This window comes from Anser brachyrhynchus, assembly GCF_964034855.1.
Source record: "Anser brachyrhynchus genome assembly, chromosome: 2".
Lineage (NCBI taxonomy): Eukaryota > Metazoa > Chordata > Aves > Anseriformes > Anatidae > Anser > Anser brachyrhynchus.
Genome location: NC_137695.1, coordinates 61,239,209 through 61,261,544, shown reverse-complemented (window position 1 = coordinate 61,261,544; position 22,336 = coordinate 61,239,209). Strand labels below are relative to the sequence as shown.

Sequence of the window (22,336 nt, the reverse complement as noted above, 5' to 3'; positions counted from 1 at the left end):
TCTGGCAAACTCAAAACGTTTCATCAGGGGTTAATTTTGATTTTTTCTGTAGTAGCCCCCAGAACTTTTAGATTCTATTCACAGACTCATCATCTACTGGAAATATATCTAGTTCTTAAAAATTGCTCTTCAGCCTTAGTTCTGTCACAAACTATTCTCTGGTTTCACCTTCAGTTTGTATTTTTCATTGTTTGCAGTTGTGTTGTGCCATACTCTGCAAATTTCCTTGTAACTGCTGTAGCGTTACTTTCCTTTTGTCTGAGTTACATGGAAATTATTAGGCACATAAAGCACTTTAAAGACAGCTGTTCTAGAAATAGGGCAACCTTCTAGCTGATTTCCTTTTTTGCTGGCATCCTAATAGAGATGCTTGCAGACACAGAGAGACGTGCTATTTAAAACTTCCTATGAGTTTTCCAAACCTCCCGAGAGTTTTGGCTCCAATGGAGCTTTTAGTTGCTCCATTCTTTCACTCCAGTTCTTTTCTTGTTGCGTTTTACAAAGACCAGGGAGTGATCAGTAATCATTCAGAGCTTACCATTCCCAGTGGAGTTCTGCTTTATTTGATTGTTTTTGCCAGCTGCTTTATGCACTATCAGAGGGAGCAAAGCAGTGCGAACTCTTGCCATATGCCAGGAAGGAATGTGCGACCACTGGCACGAAGGAAGATGTGACAAAATCACTGGGAGCTCTGATGGGAAGCAAGTAGGGAATAGCATCTTTTGGTAGGTGATGGAGAGCGTAGGTGAGCAGTGACAGGTGTCACAGGTATAGGTGACACATGCCTGTCAAATCACTAAAGCATGCAGCCCTCTGAGCCTCTTGTTTCATGTGCATGAGCTTGTTTCTTAGCTGAAGAACACACGCTTCACAGCTGATGCTCTTTTCAACCACAAAAGAGCCAGTGATTCAGCTGCTAGCACCGGGGCCCTGTGAGCACTAACAGCCCCAACCAGCCTCACCTGTAGCCTTCCCACACCCTCAATTAAGGATGAGCCTCGTTTAAGCTGAGCCCAGCTTAAATACAAGGCTCTGCCTTGCATGAGCTAAGCCATATTGCACTTATGAATCTAGTCTTGTTTATTAGATTGGTCCTGGGACATGTTGTAGGTAAGTGCTCTCCAGTCCTGTCTTCTAGATAGATGTGGGGCCTACAGTGCATCCTTGCCTGGGGCCCTGCCTGTGCTGCTTCTGGGCAGAGGCTCATGCCCTCACTCTGTCAGAGGATGGGCCTTGTTACCACCCCCAGCTCTGCTCACCCACTCATGGGATGGTGCTCTATCTGTGGGGGCTGGCCTGCTATGGGGCCACTTCTGGCCCCCTGCTCAGCCCAGTTGTGGTGCAGCACTGCTCACGTAGCTCCTTGACAGCCACAACCTCCCTGCAGAGAAGAGCAACCTTACGTTGTAGCAGCCCTGTTAAGACAGGCATATGTTGTACAGTTAAGTCAACATGAGGTGTTTGATCTCCTGTTATGTGACGCTTACTTGTCCTGGCTCTATGCAGCAGTAATAAAATACAACTTTTTGTCCGTGCTTTTTAAGAAAACAGACTTCTGCTTGCCATGTAGGATGACCTAGAGTCAGATTAGCTGATCTGTACTTTCCCACCCTTATATCAGAGGGGAAGATGGCCTAAGCATGTTCAGCTCAAGCACTTCCCAGCTGACATGTGTTGAGCTGAGAGATAACAAGATTAAAACTAGCAGAGGGTAGCTGAGGGAATCACAAAGGTAAGAGAAGTTCCATGACAACTTTCTCAAATGCAAAACTTCAGTCTGAAGTCTCTAGGGAAGACTGTCAAATCTCACTGCACAAGCACAGAAAAGAAGAAAGCAAGCCACTGTCCTTAACATAAAAGCATCTGGAGAAGCTATAAAAACAAGTGAGAAGAGTTGTTGTGAGAGGGAAGGCACGTAATATGCAACAGGTTATTCTAAATGTATTTAAGGATGATGTTGTAGTACACAGACTTCACATATAATAGAGTCTGAAATGAGGCTCCTGCTGGGATGGTTGGTTGTCCAGCAGGGAGAAGTCATAGGCAGTTAAAAAGCCATCTGAGAGAGGAAGAAAATCACACTTCTCATTTCAAATATTACATCTGAACATTTAGTTACAGAGCTACCAGAAATAACAGTGCACATCGTAACAGTGAAATCCTGCATTTAAACACATAATTTTCTACTGATAGTTGTCTACAAGGAATTTTCTATTTACAAACAATTAAAGGCACTCAGCCAGATAGGCTGCTATTCCATTTTAGAAATTTTAGAGAGGTATACCCTGAAGCCATGTGAAACGCTTCAGTGAATGCCAAAGGAATTCAAAAAGATTTTCCAGTTTGTCTCTTATGTAGGAAAGTATTTCACTGGTCACCTATGACATTGTTGCATGAAAAGAGGAATAAGGAATTTCCATCTGATGACAAAACCCATTAATACTTCTTTACAACATCTGTAGGTTCAGAATCATAAGCCATAAAACTTTTGAAGAAGTAGTGATATTGATATTTTTTATTTGTGGGATTTCCCTGTGTGCCAAATTGAAAAGTATGTGAAATTCAAATTTTGTTTCTTCTCTGAATTAATTCTCAGCTGGAAGAAATTTTTAATTCTGCGTTCTAAAACAGACATCTAAATTTGTGAGTGATTTTGTTATAAAAACATAAACAGTTCTGTCCTTGAGTAAAACAAATGAACATGTCACTGTATTTTTATCTGTGCCAAGAAAGTCAAACAAAAAAGTTACTCTTCCTGAAGTCCACAGATATTTAAAAAATTTTTATTAACATTGCATCCATGTTTTATAGTTCTGCCCTTACAGGAAAATAAAATGGAAGATATTGTTATAACTGTTGTACTAATTGAATGCATGATCCTTTCCGAGTTATTAAATTTAAAAATAAGTTTACATGTCTTTCCTTGTCACTTCATATGTCAAGCTGTCAAGCTTTCTATAGAATTTATTGGGTACTGATAACCCAAAACAAGATAACTAAATTACCTTTTTTTCTTCTTATAATATACTATGAAATGGTATTAGGAGTTTGTCCCATTCCATCCTTTTTTTTTTTAATGCTCTTGTCCTAATGTTTTGAATACAGATACAAACATTTTGGTATATGAAGCTATTGCCTGTGCTTTGAATCTTTGATAGCAGTTACTCAAATCTGTGTTTCTTATTAAAGTTTTTCTACTTTGTAGTCCAGAATCTGTGCAAAAAGTGTAAGCCTCTTAAAATGTAGTATATTATTCTACTCCATGTAAAGGCTGTGGGAACTTAGGAGCTTGAAGTAGGCTCCTCTGACGGGCTAGTTAAAACTTGTTTTGTTTTGTTTGTTTTTTGTTTTGTTTTTTAAAGCAGTAGCACAAATTACCAAACTTTGCTTTGTGAAACTAAATGAAGTGTAAAACTGCATTTTATATTACACTGGGGATCAGGTGCCCAAAGAGACAGTAAATAAGTACTGTGCTAATAGCAGGGAAACTGTGTCAGTTTTTTGATGATGGATTCATTATTCTCCTATCTACCATGGTTATAAACAGAAAGGGAAAATAAGAGGGCAGGAAAGAAAAGAAAAAAATCAAAACTTTTTCTCTTTCCACTGGAATTCAATGCAAGTATCCTCTGCCTCTCATCCACTTGAAAATGTTCTCTTTATCTTTCCACCTACTAGTTGAAGTTCAATGTTTTGGCAGGCAAAAATTCACTCTGATACTGAGTTTCCTACCAGCCCTAAATATCTGCCATCTGAAGTTTTAACAGAAGTCCAAAAGAAGGGAAACAAAGAGCTTTCTATGAATTGGGCTGAATATCACCATGTCACCACAATTTTCTAGGTTATTAAATATCCACATAAATTAGTGGTATAAAAGGGCTTCAGATCTTTTTTTGTTGTTGTTTCCAAGTGTAGGTGTATTAGTCATCGTATCTGTGTAATCTCTAATTAGACTTCTTTTATGCAGATAAGAGGAAAAGCTCAGTCTGTTTTCCTCTTTCTTCCGTGACAGAGACCTGGAGTTAGGAGAGTTCTTAATTCCAAGTCTTTTAGCACCACCTGCTGTTCACTACTGTGGTCTTCTTTGGTTTGTTAAATATAATCGTACAGAAACTGGTCAAAATCCAGAAATTAAATAAACTGTATTTTGGTAGGGGGAAGAAAAATGTTCATATCCAAAGACATGTCTGAACAGGAGCCTGTATTGGGTGACTGAGTGCAGAATATATTACAGTTGTGATAACCCAGGCATTTTTTTCCTAGGCCAACCTTCTAGCCATATCTTCGGGAATGATAAACCATTGTGCAAACTGAAACTCCTCTCCTCCTGAGTAAAAGGAATCATAGTGCCTTTTCAGCTCTCTGCCTCTCCCATCATGTTACTGCAAGGTAAATTCAGTCTGGGATCTTTCTGTCCAAAAAGAAGTCTTCAGTAGGAAGGGCAGTAGCCTAAGTGAAAGTCTTGAGGTGAGTTCTACACACTGTGGATGATTTTCACCATGACATAGACAAAATATATATATATAAATAAATCAGCTCGTGCCCAAAGGATGTCACACTGTGCTTAGGACTCAGGGGATCTGCAGTTCTAGCTCTGCCATTCACCAGCTGATTAATTTGGGGCACTGCCTGGTTCCCTCAGTTCTCCACCTGTAAGACATGACTAACAAATCCTATTTTGTTATGTGCTGGTGCTTTGCTAACTCTCTGGAAGATGCAGAAACATATGTCAGAGACTGAGATGCTCAGGTAGCCAGGTACTGGAGAAATCTACCCACATTTGGTAGAAGAATCTACATAGTTGGACATATTTCGGCTTTGTCACTGCACAAAGTCCTTGCTATAGCTAGGATAAATGAAAGACCTCAGACCCTGTTATGTTCAGTAGCAGTCAAAGACAATAAACCCACAAGATGGGTGAGAAGGATCTGACGCAATGAGTATAGTTGTCTATCTCTATATTCCTTACAAAATATTGAATACAATGGTTTGTGTAATATAATGAATTAATGTACTTAGCAAATTTTCTGTTTTTAAAGGAACACATAGGATAGACTTAGACAAATAAGAAATGTTAGTTTTCTGTTTACAAATGCTTTCTTCACACCATGTTATACAAATATTTCTAGTCCTTAGTTTCCATCTCTTTGTGGCACATTGTCCATGAGATCTTCCTATTGGTATCACCTCCTCAGTATTGTTTATAAAGCAAATAATTATTTACTTTTTCTGCTTCTATGCCACAAATGGTTAAACTACTAAATGAAATATTCCGTCTGAATTCTGCAAGCTAGAATCAAAAAACCTTCATGTTTTTAACTGCTACCTGATGTCAGTACTGTGTAGCTAATGACCTGAACACCACATATTTTAGAATCACAGATGATGCTATCCATTTCCTTATGATGTCAGCAGTCTTGCTATTAACTGCTGCTGGAAGGATCCTTATGTGAGAAACTCTGAGCTCACAATAAATATACTGTGAACATGCAAGCTATGACAGTGAGGTCAGGTAAATGGTGACAGAGCAATATGCTCCATCAGTGATTTGAGGAGGTGGGACCAAGATACAGTTGACCTAAGCAACCAAAGGTCAGGCCTCAGTGTGTAGTTAGTAGAAAGAAGGCAAACTGATGATGGAATCAAACATCTTCGTTATCTTGGCAAGTCTGTGTGTTTCCACAGCATTGTTCTTCTTCCGTAAACACTGAAGGAATCAAACGAGACCATTTCTTTGCTCATGACTTCTTTAGTTAAAGGGTATTCGCATGAAAAGCTTCCTTACATTGCTTTTTCTCTGGTGACCCTTACCAGCTTCTATCCCTGCTTTTGTGTGTTTTTTTGTTTGTTTTTGTCTGATTCCTTAAATTCTCACCGTAATACTGCTTCAGTCATGACCACCCAAATACAATTATGCAAATCTGGTATTGGGTCTCTAAAGCTTGTACAGTATATTTGCATATCAAATAGCTTAGTTCTGTCACTGTCCTGAGCCCTTGTTTCCTGATTATCCCTAGTGTATTCGCATTACATTGTTACAACACATTGCTGTCATTACTTCGCTCAGTTTGAAAGGATGGGAAAAAAATGAAAGTGGTAGTGTGTTTGTTTGTTTTTAATTATCTTATGGCCACCACACAGGACTCAGGTGAAACACTACGGGGCTGCTCCCCTGCAGAGACAGACTATCCCCTTGAGCAATGTGGATTTAGGCCAATCTTCTCTGCATGACCAATGGGCTGGAGATAGCCCCCGAGGCCAATGCCCTGGGCAATGTAAAGCTGCAGACCTGAAAGCCCCTCTAGGCTATACAGACGAGCCTCCTTTAGATCCTGTGGGGTGGTGTGACTCCTGCCTTTTAGTGACCTGTGGTGTGACTTCTGCCTTTAAGTGACCTGCGAGAAGAGAGCAGCCATGGCCTAATATTATTAATCCAAGCCCATTTCAATGATATTTAACCAGAACCATAAAAGCACCCTTCATTCCTTGCAGCTTCACAGGCTCCTTGGCATGTGTCCATGTGCCTACTACTATTTTGTAAGTCATTAAGATCTTTCTTCCCGAAAGGACAGCACAAGACTTTTGACTGTCTTCATCTGTGCACGTAAGAGGACACAAAAGAGGTATGATTCTCCTCCTCCACTGAAAATCACTCTCTACAGAGAATCGCTCTTCAGTCATTTCCCCATTCTTAATACAGCACTTGTCTTTATACAATTCAGCACCTGATCCCCAGCAGCACAGGATGCAATTTCACATTGCAAACAGCTCTATTCCACTCCCAAGTACATATGCAGTGCACACACTACTCACTGCTGTTTTCACATCGGGAATCTTTTCTTTTAGTGTTAATGGGTCCAACCAGCCCCCTAAATCCGAATAGCACAACAAGCTATTCCTTTCTTTTCATGAATTTCACTTAATGCATTGTGGCTGTGGAATTGAATAAACTAGTAGAAAACAAGAGCCCTGCACCACCATACTAAAAACAGGAATGTCCTTTGGCACCTAAAGGAACAGAACTTTATTAGGAAAAGTCAGATACACAGAGACAGATTCAGGAGATTACAGCTGCATAGGTCAGCAGGAAAGAGCAGCAGTAATAAAGAAGACAGATGATCTGCAGTACTCCTGATTGTTGCTGCTACACCAGCAGAGGTGCAAGTGCTTCTACCACAACTGGAGAAGCTAATACCTTTGTCTTGGAGGTATTTCCTTGATGTGGAGTTACACTGCTCTAGACAATGCACTGTGGTGCATAGGTGGTGACAAATGTGCCCCATGAAGTGTCTCTAACACAGTGTTTCCTCATCCTTCACAGTGCAGCAAGGATGTTTTTGCTGTTATAACCCTCCATGTAAAAAAGTATTACAGCAAAAATTATGCAGTCACTTACAGCTAAGATCTACCTCTTTCATGCTCAGTTAGAGCATTTTTGCTATCCTAAGAATTCTGAGAGATACACTATAATCAAAAAATATTGCAGGAAACTTCTCCTTTAATAATGATCTCCCTTCCTATTCTTTCTGCTCCACTAACATGAGAGAAGAGACACTTTTCCTTAATAATAAGGATTGGAAGGTCTGAACAAGACCAGTCTCCAGCACCATAGCTTGCTGCTGCTGCTGTTTCTGTGGAATCTTTGTCTCATTGAGAGCTGCTGTCACTAGCATCAATAATTTAAAGCCACAGACACTATGAAGTTGTAAATAATTTAAACTATATAATTCATGTCCATCTTTATTGCTGCAGCTCTGTTGGGCTCCAAGATTTTTTATACTTATATTTATACTAAGGAGCACATACGGTAGCCAACCTGTAGCAGTACCTTAAAAACAGCTTGTATTATTTTTAGTTTTATTTAGTTAACATTTCCACATTATGTTCTTGAGAGCAGAGGCCCTAGCATACAGTAGCATTTTTTCATCCTGGTAAACAGCAAGTTCTGAAATTCTTTCTGTTAAGATGTTCCCTAGAAGAATAGGAACATCGTTAACTCATAGAAAACCTTTAAATAAATAATAAATCAACAAAAAGAAAGAAAGAAAAAGAAAAAAAGTTCTCACTGCTTGCTAGAATGTTATAGAAAAAAATGTATTGAGATGTGCTGCATCCAACTACTTGGGACTTAAAAGAGCTCTACAGGATTTTCCCCTGTTCATAGAATGAGAAATAATGCTGTTTGTAAAGAAACCTTATAAAATTTTCCTTAAGGACAACTTTCTGAGAAAGACACTTTCCAATAACTTGAGGTTTCTTCCCTGATACGAAGCATTCATAAATCATATGCTAATTAGTTATCTGAGTTAAAAAGCTATGGGGCTAGGTAAGTCTCCCAAGTGATAGTGCCTTTGAACCACTTTGAACCTTAAACATTCCAGTATTACTGGGATATATTGAGGGATTGTTTATAGGTTTATAAAAGGAAACATCAGAAATCAGTGCAGTTTTTGCTCATGAGAATAGTCCTTCAGATACCAAAGAAATTTTAATAATAATTAATAACAATTTTTGCCTATAGGGATAAGGTTGATGAAGTGAGTAAGGCTGCTAAACTCAATTCTTGATATGCTGTGGTTTTTTTCTGATGACAGTAATGAAAGTCTTCTGCTTTGGACCTTGTCTAGAGCTTGAAAAAATGCTTTTTCTTGTTTACTTTTTTTGTTCCTTCTTTTTCTTTTATAATAGGAAGAAAAAGTGATTTTTTTCCTAAACATTGATGCTATTGCTTTAATAGACTATCCTGGGGGGTGAGGGAATGTTGTCTCTGGCAGGAAGCCTTTGTTGGATCTCTTTCCTGTTGCAACAGTAAGTTTCAGAGCCTGCAAAAGAAAGAAAAGAAAAGAAAATATATTAAAAAATAAAAATAAAAATGTCACTTGTGTGCTGACTACCTAGCTTAAAAAAAAAAAAAGTGAACTATAATATTTGCAAGGGCACAAGAAATCCCTAGACATATTAAAAAAGGTGAAAAAAATCCAAGGTTTCTAAAGAAGAGTCATTCTTTCTCTTCTACAAACTTTTTCCAAACTCTTTTCATTCCACTTGCTCTCCCAGCAGCCTATGTAAAAATGTTTTCCATTTGCACCAGTAACATCTCAATCCTAAAGAGGAGATGTCCTAGACCTACCAAGTAGGATTAGATTAAAATAGATAAAAATAGATTAGATGATAGAGAATGTTTTTATTCATTTTGACATAGTTGGTTTTGTTCATTTTTTCTGAACAACCTGTGTTCTTGGTTGCTCTGAGTTTTAATCCATTGTGTGGTCTACTCTAACTAGGCTGTTGTAACTCATGAAGGATTCAGCTATATGTTTTAGTCATAGTTATATGTCATAGATGTTTCATATATGTCATGACTATATTTCATATAGTCATATATGTCAGTTATTTCAATGTACAGGATCAGGCTTTGCTGGTTGATGTATGTGACCAAATGCAAGTTTACTTCTGAGCTAATAGTCTGGAGTACTTTCAGAGTCAATGGAGGAAAAAGACGTAGGAGCAACAATTAGCTGTGTCAGAAATCATGCTTTTGAAGTGCCTATTTCTCCCCATTAGCTATAAGGGGAGCCAAGGATGATTCCTTCAGAAGTGTAAATATCTACACAGTGGAGATATAAAGTTGTGTGAAATTAATTAATCTTTTCTCTATCATTCTGAATGACATGGAGATCGTGAAAGGGACAGACGATAACACATGCTTTAGATTCAGTCTTCCGACATAGGCAGAGCACGGTATTATTCCTAGTGCTGCTCGCACTCCTAGATTAGCCAGAGCAAAACTTTGCACAACAAAGTCAAACGCAGTTCTGCAACAGTCGGACAGGCAGGAATTCTTCATTCAGCCAGTACTAGTTTGAGGAGAATAAAAAATATCTCTGTAAATCTCAGATTTCTGTACACAAAAATGATTATACAACTTTGCTGCACTCAGAATTGACCCCAAATTGTCAAAACTTAAACTGATTTGCCTTCTCTTGGAAATGCTGGATGGTGTCCTCAAGTCTTGCCCTTTTAGAATTAAGGAGCTGATTCTAAGCACCTTTTACTCCTGTTGTCTTCAACAGCAATTCAAACATGGTGTCAGCTAAAAGATGTGCAGAGAGAGATCCAGGCACCATTTTCTTACCATGATACTTGCCAGCACATTGAAAGACCACAAAGTTAAACCTCCACAGCTTCTTCTAAGGGCACACAACGTCTGGCAGAAGTACACTGGTATCTGAGAGGAGGAGGCTAGGCTTAGAACATGGACAAAACTATCATCATCTCCTGGCATGTGATGTTCTGCATGTTGCAGCTGAATAAGGGTTAACAGTCTGCAGCAAATGCATGGTGAAGTGTTTCACTGTGTAACGTGGTCAGCAATAAGATTATTACAGAGCATGAACTTCAAGGTCCCATTTAGACTACTTTAAGAAGGTTTTTAAATATTCGGTTCAGAAAAGAAATATCCAGGTAATGAAAATGGATTTTAAAATCAGCTGTAAACATCCTTTAGTGCTTTCAAAGGTAGCCCTTAGCTGCTTTAGCTAGGGAAATCCTAAATTATTTATTTCAGCAAGTTAATGGTAAATAATAACATTGAGCTTAAAAAGCCACACAGCTCCAAGAAATTCTGAGTGTGACCTCCAGTTTTATTTTAAAATTATTGCAGAAGATTGTATCATTATTTGGAAATACATGAGCAAATTAGAATATAAACCCACAAGTCACAGAAATGTCAAGCTCTGGGGTCCTCAGTATACACTTGGTGATTCTTTCCTATCCAGAATTACTAAAGCCTGATTTCATGCTGCAATTAGCATTGCTTTAAATTAGATTTTTTTATAAATGAATGTCTGTGGCAATAAGCATGGAAATCTTTTACTGAGTTTTCTAGTAGGCCAGAAGAGGGGTTCATGGTTCAAATCAAGTATTCTATTTTTACCACCTTGGGTCCTACATCACAAGTTAGATGTTTCCAAACGACATCAAAGAATGGTTTACTCATGGTAACTCATGAAGGATTCAGCTATATGTTTTAGTCATAGTTATATGTCATAGATGTTTCATATATGTCATGACTATATTTTATATAGTCATATATGTCAGTTATTTCAATGTAAAGAAAAGAAGGCTCAAGACAGGAGGATACTAATTCTAATTAATCACATGACAATATTCTTTAAATTATAATCCTTATTTTCACTGTACATTTAAGCTTAGGTTATAGAACTTTCTATTTCTAGTCCCATTTTTCACGTAGTTATTAAAGGGAAAGCTTTAAATTGACATACCCCAAAATGTTCCTATGCGTTCACTTTTTTATGTATTTTAAAAATGTTCAAGACTTCAAGATTTCTTTCCTTGATGAACTGGAATTCCTGCTGAAACTTCCATAGAGGATAATTATGCTTTACATCACTTTCTGCAAACTGTAGTAGCGGAGCACTGGCCAAGCGGTACTCTGTTTACAGACTGTTTGCAGAGCAATGGTAGATTAAATAACATTTATGTAAGCAGCCTATTAACACGTTAGCAGACTCTACTATATCATTAGTCTTAAGTGGCCTAGATTCACCCCATATTACTTTGTATATTTACCTTGCAGGTCATGTTAGGAGTTGATCATTAGCTTCCAGTGTAGCTGGAAAGAACTTGAGATCTCACGTAGACCAATGCTCTCCTGGAGATGCTTAAACGTTGCACTGATAATGGTGTGACAAGGTTTTTAATTCAGGTGTTCAGCGAAGTGCATGAAGTTAGCCTGGGTAAATCTAAGCTTTGGTGTCTTTAATTACTTACTAGGCTACAGAGTAGAGAATTGCTATTTGATGCTACTGAGGTTCCTTAGCTATTTTCCTCATATTTACCGCAGCGTCTTCCTGTGGCCTATTACTCCCACAGCCCATCTCCCTGCCCTGTCAAGAAGAAGAGGAACATGCTTCTCTTTCAGTATTTTAAGTCAGTTCACTTAGTCTTTTCTCAGATATGGAAATATTGAGAAGAAGCAAGAGTAAGGAGAATGGGAGAGGAATGGAATAAAGACAGGCAAGTTCACATCTGCAGGCCTCAGGATAAGACTTTAGAAAAACGTATTTTTAAGCTGATAAACCTGAAAAATCTCACCTTTGGAGGTAGAGAATATGCAAAGAAATCCTTTTTATTTTATGCTTCTCTAAACACTAGAACAGTTTCTCCACTTCCAAAGCTTCAATAAATAATAGCAGTTACATATAAAAAGCACTGGTTTTGAGAAATAGTTATTTCACAAAAGTATACTAATATTTATCTGTTTCATCCATATTCTGACTGTGACACCTACAGGCCAGAGGAGAGCTGTGCAGAAGTGAAGATTATTGTTAGGTGAAAAAAAAAAATTCCTCACCCACTCTATGGCATGAAAGGATATTTATGATGAGGCATATACCACTCATGCTAATGACGGTACTGAATTTGCATGCTTGTTTGTTTGTTTGTTTTTCCAAATTTAGAGCAGGAGCAAACAACTGTTTTCCTGAAACTCTCCACTGACATCTTTAAAGGCATAGACGTAGATTAGTGAGAAAGAACTTTACTAAAGGGCTGTATAATGCCTGAAAAATCTCTTCACTCTGTGTATCTACATCGTTCTGTATAAAAATGCACAGATATTAAAATAGAGTGCTTTTCACCAATGGCTATTGAAAAATTACTGCCTGAAGACAATTTTGACAGTTTTTATCTTCTTCAAATTGAAAGAGGTCAGGAAAACAGGAATGTTTGCAATTGGGCAAGGGATGCTGTAATTTCCGTTTGCCACTGTGTCCCATGAAAACAGTGAGTTCAAGTTGCCTTGGGCTTGTGAGACATGGTGCCCAATCCAGCTGTGATTATAGTTTCAGTAGTGACTCTATAAAATGAAAACTTGTTCAGAACTTGAACACATGGCATGGGCAAAAGGTTTCAATATAGAATCAAGAAATACAAAGGGGGAAAAGGTTTCAATACAGAATCAAGAAACCTGGTGAAGACCAGATACATCTTTTCAGAAATGTCACCCATTCTTTTTACCTCTAAGCTCCTAACCATGTGCTACATTACTGCAATCACTACTTGGATAATACAGTGCATGTAAAAGCTGGAATAGAAAAGGTCAACTTCAATTAACACCAAGCACTATCTGGTTTTCAGCTCTTAGTGTACTGCATAGGCGTACCAGTCTTATTCATCAGAGCTGCTGTTCACACTTCATGAACACCAGCACTTTTGTTCTTTTTGTTGTGCATGGCAAAATATCAGGTATTTGTTTTTAGGGTTTCCAAATCTCCCAGTCTCTGCTTGCTTTGTCCCCTCTTCTTTCTATGAAAAAAAAAAATATATATATATATATACATATGTATAGCTTTTGATTCTTCTTCCTAGGTACTCCTGAGTACTTCCCAATGGGAAGAACCATAGCCTGTGTGAAGAAATAGGCAGTTTATTTCAACCGACTCTATGAAAGAAGTGGAGACTCCAGTCAAAAATCTATTTATTTTACTGAAAGTCTTCTAACATGATTGTCATTAGCAAACAAGTTAAGGAGCCAGATTTAACTGCTATCGAGTATGTTTCACTACCAACGCCATCTACTATCTCTTATAGTCTGTCTGAATTTATTTCAGTTTAACAGAAAACAATTTTCATCTCAAAGTCTGTATCAAGCAATTGGTGCCACTGCCTCCTATTCTTCATTGTTAACAAAGTGCTGTGACACAGCTAATTCTTGTTTGTATTGTCTGTTTTTGAGAGATATGGTTCCAAACTCATTTTAGCTTTCCTTCAGTGTTACATTTCAAGACTTATTGATTTACGGTTGAAGGAAAATTGTTAGCTTCATAACAGAAACAGAAGGACTTCGTGAGTTTTAGGTTTATCTAAGGTTATTCTTTGTTTTTATTATCTCTTTTTATATTTATAGAGCTGTACTAGTTATATTTTCATTTTATTTTGCATGAGCAGCATCTCTGATTATTAACTGAATCTTGCAAGATTAACAGAACCAAGAGTTTGTCATGCCAGTTTCTACTTCTGTACATTGAAGGATTATCAGGGTTGTCTATAGCAAGATGTCCTTCTACTTGAAATTTGTCAAAAAATGTTCTGGTACCTACAATGGGAAAACGCTTCCTCAAGGATGTATAACCTAACTCCTGTTCATAAAGCTTTGTTACAGACTGAAAAGACTATTCCATTACCTGAAATAGTGAAAGATTTGCAGACAACACCAAGTTGGGGCAAAGTGTCGATCTGCCAGAGGATAGGAAGGCCCTGCAGAGGGACCTGGACAGGATGGCTCGATGGGCAGAGGACAATGGGATGAGGTTCAACATGGCTAAGTGCCAGGTCATGCACTTTGGTCACAACAACCCCATGCAGCACTACAGGCTTGGGGCAGAGTGGCTGGAAAGCTGTGCAGAGGAAAAGGATCTGGTGGTGTTGGTTGTTGTACTAAGCTGTGGTGAGGCCACGCCTTGAGTACTGTGTTCAGTTTTGGGCCCCTCAGTACAAGAAGGACATTGAGGCCCTGGAGTGTGTCCAGAGAAGGGCTATGAAGCTGGTGAAGGAACACAAGTCCTATGAGGAGCAGCTGAGGGAACTGGGACTGTTCAGTCTGGAGAAGAGGAGGCTCTTATTGCACTCTACAGCTACCTGAAAGGAATGTGTGGGGAGCTGGGGGTCAGCTTTTTCTTACAGATAACCAGCGATAGGACTAGAGGGAATGGCCTCAAGTTGTGCCGGGGGAGGTTCAGGTTGGAAATTAGAAGATGTTTTTTCTCAGAAAGAGCAGTCAGGCATTGGAATGGGCTGCCCAGGGAAGTGGTGGAGTCACTGTCCCTGGGGGTGTTTAAGGAAGGGTTGGATGTGGTGCTTAGGGACATGGTTTAGTGGTGACATTGGTGGTAGGGAGACAGTTGGACCAGATGATCTTGGAGCTCTTTTCCAACCTTAATAACTCTAAGATGCTAAGATTTCTCATGGGTTCCAAAATCTTTGTTTACCTTTCCTATTCCAGGAAGTGATTCAAGAATGAAAAAAATGAAAAAAAAAAAAAAAAAAAGGCAAGATCAGTATCTCCCAAACAAGCAGTATCATAGATTTCACTGTCCCTTCATGGAAACCAGGGGCCAAGATTTGTTTTTCTATAAGACAGCTTGTAACACTGGAATATGCAGTCTTCAAAAGTGAGGACCGAACCTGGGCCACCTGGGTCTGGCACAAACCAAGTTACTGTCATGCGAGGAAGGGATTGGAAGAGCAGCTTTGACTTCTTACACTGCTCCTTCTATGTTATGTTTATAATACAATGTTAGGCTTTCTGGACTTCTATTTGAAGTGTCTCAGGCAATGAGATTTTAATGGCTTGTTTAGAAGAAAAGAGGTCTTCTTAGAAACTGACCTACTTTAGCTTTATTTCTAAGTTTTAATCTCCAAAATGAAGAAAGTCTAGGAATACAGTAAGATACACATTTTGATTGAAAATCTTACCCTTAGAACCCTAATCCAGATCCGTTCAGGCTTCTCTCTTAAGCTATTATTTGTAGTCATAATCTGCTTTCTCTACCTCTAGCAATCACTTGTCTTCTGTGATGTTTAATATTGCTCTATTTCTTCTTTTATTTGTACAGCATCTTCATCATGCACACACTCAAATCCAAGATCAAAAAAAATTCCTAAGAAATACTGTGACAAATAAAGACCGTCTGGTAGGCATAAGCGTAACTGAGATGTGAACCAAAAAACTCAATAAACACTGAATCATCATTAATCTAATATACATGCAAAGTCCCAAAACAGAATTATTTTGCAGTGAGTAATGCCTTGCCAGTGGGGTACTGTGCACAGCGTGATTAATTTTCACAGTCTAATGATTTCCCCCCACCAAGAAAAAGCCACTCCAAATTTATTTTGCAGCATCAGTCTTAAATTTCATTCATTCATTTACTCTAAAGTATAGTTGTGATTTTTATCTACGGCAATGTATTGGGAAATGTGTTTCATCCACCTACACAAATTCTCATTACTTTGGCTTCAGAATTTGTAAAGTTCCTCACTTTCTGTTACAGAGGGGAAAATGTATAATGCAGAAGGACAGTGACACAATTAAGGTCAGGCCACTACTTCTGATCCAGCCAAGAAGGAATAACATGTTAATTAACCACAAAGATTTGACTGATGGTTCTTTTCGTTACAGATGTAAAATGCTACTGAACAACCCACCCCTTATAATTAAACATCGAGTGCTAGCTTGTTCCCTGCGCTGCAGCACATGGGTTGAAATTCTGCCTACTGAGTCAATGAGTTGTACCAATGTCAGAAAAGCCAAAGTTTCAGTAGGACCCACACCTCACTATCACATCCTGCTGCCCTAAAACAGGGCACGAGAGTTACTGAAGAGAAGACCTGGGCTCCTTGTAGAGCTGCTAACATCTACATGAACAAAGACATGATATTCTCTTACCCCTTGCATACTCTGCTCTCAACAGGAACATTTAGGAGCCAGTGCTAATATGCCAAGGAAAGGGTTTGTTCTCACCTCAGGGAATCTATTCTTTTCCATTCCTGATAGTCATCTGAAATAATGGTTTATCTACTGTTCTTCTATTTTCTCTTAATGTTAATGACTGCAGAGAAGTTGGATTTTTTAGGTTTGGATATTGGGAGAAATTTCTCTACTGAAAGAGTTGTGCGGCATTGGAATAGGCTGCCCAGGGACGTGGTTGAGACACTATCCCTGGAGGTCTTCAAGAAACGTGTAGATGTAGAGCTTAGAAGCATGGTTTAGAGGTGGACTTTAGTACTCTGATAAAGGTTGGACTAGATGATCTTAGAGGTCTTTTCCTACCTGAGTGATTCTATGAAGAATTTCAAAATCAAGAGTTTAAACCAAGGAAAGTCCACAAAACTCTCTCAATGTGTATACAGAATAAACAGGGGGAAGGATGTAATTTCAGGAGCAATTCAAATTACAGATCATTTTAAATTATTTATTGATATTTAATCAATGAGTGATACACACTGTTCCATTACTTATTAACTTATTGTAAAGCCTATCACAGAGTGTCTTAGCAGAGAGCTCTGTTGAAGGGTTTTAGATCCTCTAGTTGTTTTTGGTAGTACCTCTACTTTTTTTTTTTTTTTTTAAGGACTAACTACTTAGGAAATGTCCACTGAATTGAGTATAAACAGTGCTTCTACCTTCTAGCTGACTTTTTTATTCTGTTCAGCTACTTTGAATCTATTGGCCACTAACCAGGTATGTACAAAGAATCTAAGCTCACAGTAGAAGTTGAGACTGTCCTTTGACATAGCCAGATCTAACATTAAGTTTTAGGGCCTTTCTAATCTCTCAGCTACAAGAGCCACAGAAAACTTGCTCCATTTTCTGAACAGCTCTGCTTTCACTAAAAACAAGTCCTCATGGTGACGTGCTGTATAGCATTGATGTGGCATCTGCTGTGAAATCCCACTGGTGGATGCTTCTACCTTTTACCATGTTTTTGACGTGTTTTAGAAATGTGGTAAGCTATTAGTGCACAATAAGCTCATGGGTTTTTAGTGGTTCTCCTAGAGTCTGTAATCATTTTAACCCAAAATACCACCCCCACCACTGTTGAGCTCCAATGCTATGTGGTCCCCACAGGTAAAAACTACTGTCAGACAAACAACACAGATAGCTCACAAACATGAGAGTGTTACCAGAAAGCCAGGTTTCTGGGGGCTTTTTTCCCACATAGTCTGCTTTAAGCTAAAAAGAACATCAGGGTGGTTGTGTGTTCAGCATTAAAAAGCATCTTCTGGAGCACAGTACTCCCGAATATGTTAACGAATCCTTCTTCCCAAACCCTTTCCTGAAGAAATTGCATTAATGTGGAGGTTATGCTCCATGTGCCGTGACCTTCCAGCCCCTACCCTGTATCATTCTTTCTATTTCTCTACAGATTTTTCCTTCCTTGCTTCCTTTCTTGCTTCCTTTTCTTTCTTTTCTTTCCTTTCTTTTTCTTTTTTAATTTTCCCCAAGAGAGGCAAAATTTTACCATATCTCTCTCCTTGCTCTCTTCATTTTACACCATGCCAGGTCCTCTACCCTAATTTCAAACACCTTTTGGGCCCCAGTTCTTGCAGTACTAATGGGTACTAGTGACCCTCAACCGTTCTGTGCAATTTTTCATCTCATCATTGCCTACACGCTCACATTGCATGCTGTTTGTGCACGTGCTTCCCAGTCTCTGATTAGAGATGGTTTGGTTGTTTTTACAAATGGTGCATTATAGGAATTCTCATCTTTTAATATTAAAATAAGTAATTAATCTTCCTCGCAAAATGAGCAGTTTTATTGCTGCTGATTAAATAATATACCTAAAATACATCATCTACAATATTTTTTTGCCCATCAATCATTCCATGAGTTATTCAGAAATATTCATTATTACACTCTGGCACTGGTTCTTTGGAGTCAGGGTTATAGATAAAAATATACTTTTAGCATAGTTTCTCTCAGCAGAGACTTGGAGTGGGAGTCTGTGAGGGAGGGGAAGCACCTAAAAGTTAAAAAAAAAAAAAGAAAAAAGAAAACAGGAAAATGTAGATAAAGGAATTGGCTGGAAAAAAAAAAAAAAAAAAGGCTAAGATCAGGTGCTTATGATTCTGTCTACACTGTGACTTCTTTTTCTCCTTCCTTTCAGAGGGGGGAGGTGCTGCAGTTCAGTAATGAATTTGCTGTATGCTGAATCCAGACTGAATCTCCAGGAGAGGGAGACAATGAATAGGACAGTAGGAAGGATTGAATGCTGATGTCAATTAAACTGAATCCATGAAATAAATGAGGGGTTTCAGAGGTTGTTCTTCACAGCCATTTCAGTTTGGTATGCAAGGGACTGCTTCCGTTTTATTGCAATAGTAAATTTCAGAGTGCCGCGTGAGAGGGAATATTGGCATTTCAATCAGGGCAGCTTCACACACACACGCACAGCCCACTCAACTCTGTGTTGAAAGCTTTATGAAAGAAAGCCTGTAGGATATCCAAGAGATTACTTACAAGATTCTAAGGGATGGAGTTTTACGAAATCCTTATAACACAGCCTGGTGCCCTTGTTGAAGTGAATTTGAAGTATGCCCCTGAGCTCCTCAGAGTCTGCAGACAATGCTCACAGGTATCAGGGTATACATGCATACCTACATTTATTACAACACACAGACATACACTCGTTTCAAATACGAAGATAAGGTGTCAATCTTTGTGATTTTAAAAAATCAATGGTGTATGTAGGGGCTACTATTAATTTTCATTACCCCATCAGTCATTCAGCGAACAAGGTTTTTCCATGTTGCTCTAGCTTCTGAAAAGAGAAAGCAGCTATCGCACAGGAATGAGGGTGTGACAGACAAAACAGGATTTTGCGTTTTCATGTAACTGCAAGCTACACCATCCTATGTCTTAATATATTCTAAGAATTTTCTTGAGAAGCTAATATTGCATGAGAATAAAATGTAATCTTCAGCACATTAGTAAAATATTTATAAACTACTTTATTTCTACTAGAAAAAAAGGGACCTATTCCACATGTGCAAAGAGAATTCTCAGAGGACCTGCAGATATTCCTTGGCCAAATTATTAAATCACAGTGTATTTAATAAACTGGAAATGCCTTTGCCAAATGTTGTGATAAAGGATGCTCCCCAATAGACTATGATAGAGAATATTTTCACTCTTACTAAGAGAGAAAATTAAATTAGTTACATTATTCAGAAAAAGATCCTGGCACATAAAATTCTGATAAAGTTCTGGAAACAGAAATGACAGTTAATTTTAAATTATAGCATGTTTATAAATAACAGGAATAGACCCTGATACTAATAGACCACAGACTGGCGACATTCTGAAACCTTACACCCCATTGTAATTGCTACACAAATTAAATTATAATAGAGCTCTCATTTTAAGATGTATTTTTCACCACAGTTGAACTATCCAAATAAAGCTATTGCAGTGAAACAGGTTTCTCAGAGTAATTTGATAGCTGTATGGGAGTTAGGGAAAGGACCGGAATCTGGATTTAAGAAGATATAAAATAAAGCAGCCCATTTCTGTAGAGAGCCTTTTGCCACCTCTGTGCACAAATTGCCTCAAATCAATTTTCCTTAAACTTCTCCTGTAACTTAAAGCACCTGTCTCAATGCCATGGGTTTAACTCCAGACTTCAGGTGGTGCTGAATTCCTTTTGATTTTGCTGTGCAATTGCTGCATTACTTGTAAAATTGTTTAGTCACAATTAGCCAGCTGATGCATCCAGTCAGTGACAAAATGCCATGTATTGTTTCCTGAAGGTGTGGACCTCATCTGTTGAATAAAACAGAAAACTAGTTTGAGGTTCCTGTTTCCTAGTTCTTTGAAGACCTTTGAAGTTCTTTATGGCTATTTAAAAGATGAGCCAAGCTTGCCTGCCTGACATGAACCGCTGAGCTACTCTACTCATTGGAGCTTGTGGATGAGCAACGGCGGCGGCTTTGGACTTTGAATGTATCATGCAATTACTCTAAAATCCAAGCCAGAGCTTGTAATGTGACCACTGTTGTTTCAGTTTCCTTAAAGAGCTAGTAAGTCTTCTGCTGTGAAAATCTGATGAGAAAGTTCACCTCCTCTGTGATCTTGCACACTGAGATCCTTGCTCTGACTGCAAACCCACAGGGCTCAATAGCTGCCTGAATAGCAAGGTGCTTCTCTGCAGAAGTCAGCGTGGTAGACACTGGACCATAATAGTTCAAAAAAAAAAAAAAGCCTAATGTTACTTGTTCTTGTTTATATTTTTTTATTTGTTTGTGTTTTTGTTTTTTGTTGTTGTTGTTTGGTTGTTTTGTTGTTGTTGTTTTTCTTGTTTGTTTTTTTTTGGGGGGGTAGAGGGTGGAGTCAGGGAGGTAAATGAACTTCATTGGTTTAGTCCCTAAAAAAATACAGTGGCAAAGTAAAGGCAGGTAACTGCATGTAAATGTATATCATAACTCTATGTAGATGTATATAGTTAAGTCCTGCAAAATAAATTTGGAGTAATTATGAGTAATTATGCTTGGTCTTTTCTAGACTAGTTGGTCTTGTCTGCATTGGTTGGTCTTGTTTAAATATCAAAATTCCCTATTCTTTTAGCTGCTTGGCATCTCCAGTTGGTGTTGAAGATATCACTTTCCATTGACACTGACAAAAATATGAAAGATGATCATATCTGTACTTACAGATCTGAGAAAGCAGCCTGGAACAGTGGTAAGATCACATTCAAGGGAAGGCAGGAGAATAAACTCCTGAGCACTTAGCTACACACTGTCACCTCCAGGTGGCTGAGCATAACTCGGAGCCAGAACTGTAATTAAAGTGGTACTTCCCCTCCAGCACTAACTGAAGGATAGGATTAAAAATGGGAGGAGAAGAGGAGCAAGGAGAAGGGGAAGTCACTGCCCAACTGCCCTGCCTGGGGCAGAGCAGTAATGTCTAATACCCCACCTGGCAGCAGCAGCTGTAAGGAAAAAATGGGCAAAAGTGGGTATAAACATTTTGCTGTTCCCAGCAGTACTCTGTCCTTGGAAACTGCTTTTTGCTTTGTGACAAGTGCAGGTGACAATGGCTCTGCAGGGGGTTGTAGCTCCCGGTGGGAGGGAGCCTGCCTCCCTCTACATCTGGGGCGCAGAGAGGCCTAGTGATGCCAGCTCGCTTTCTCTGACAGCCGAGGATATGAATTGCCCAGCAGCCTTTGTGCTAGCACAGCCAAACAACCAATTATAAGCTGCAGATATGGCATACATGCTGTACTGGCATTGTTCACAATCCACATGCAATTCAAAAGCCACCATTTAACCACCCTTGTCATAACCTCAACCTTTCAGAGACTGTGCATTGTCACTGAAACAATTGTTTTCTCGTGGTTTCAGGTGCCAAAGAAATCAGCGCACTCCACAAGTTTTATGCCTTCTAGCAGTTCCATTCACTTCAGACAATTGGATCAGCATTGTACAGCTGCTATTCCTGCAGTTTTTCATCATTTGCCTGAGTTTATACAAGGGATAAAACAGAGGGCAATTCGTCTCTTAGCCAAAGGAAAAGAGCTAGCATTTCTCTCCTGTTGAAGCAATGCAAGTGTGATATAAAGTCTGTGGGATTTGAACAGAGATGCAATTCACTGGGGAAATTTCTAGGTAGAATCCAGCAGTTTCCTTGGACTGATTACATTTGCAGTAATTGCACATTACAATCAATTATTATGCAGCCACAAAAGGCAGCTCTGAATCAAAAAAAAAAAAAAAAAAAAAGGAAGCAGTAAGACAGAAAAATCTAATTGAA

At 38.7% G+C, this 22,336-nt stretch overlaps 1 long non-coding RNA gene across 2 annotated transcripts; it reads left to right on the top strand.

Moving 5' to 3' along the window:
• The first annotated feature begins 1,050 nt into the window (after nt 1–1,050).
• Nucleotides 1,051–22,084, top strand: LOC308189325. 2 transcript variants are annotated; one of them, XR_013946290.1, is made up of 4 exons: nt 1,051–1,110; nt 4,264–4,467; nt 12,316–12,435; nt 13,393–14,179. It is a non-coding gene; the product is annotated as an uncharacterized lncRNA (long non-coding RNA). The 2 variants fall into 2 exon arrangements; XR_013946289.1 differs by lacking the exons at nt 12,316–12,435; nt 13,393–14,179 and adding an exon at nt 20,338–22,084.
• The last annotated feature ends 252 nt before the right edge of the window (nt 22,085–22,336 follow it).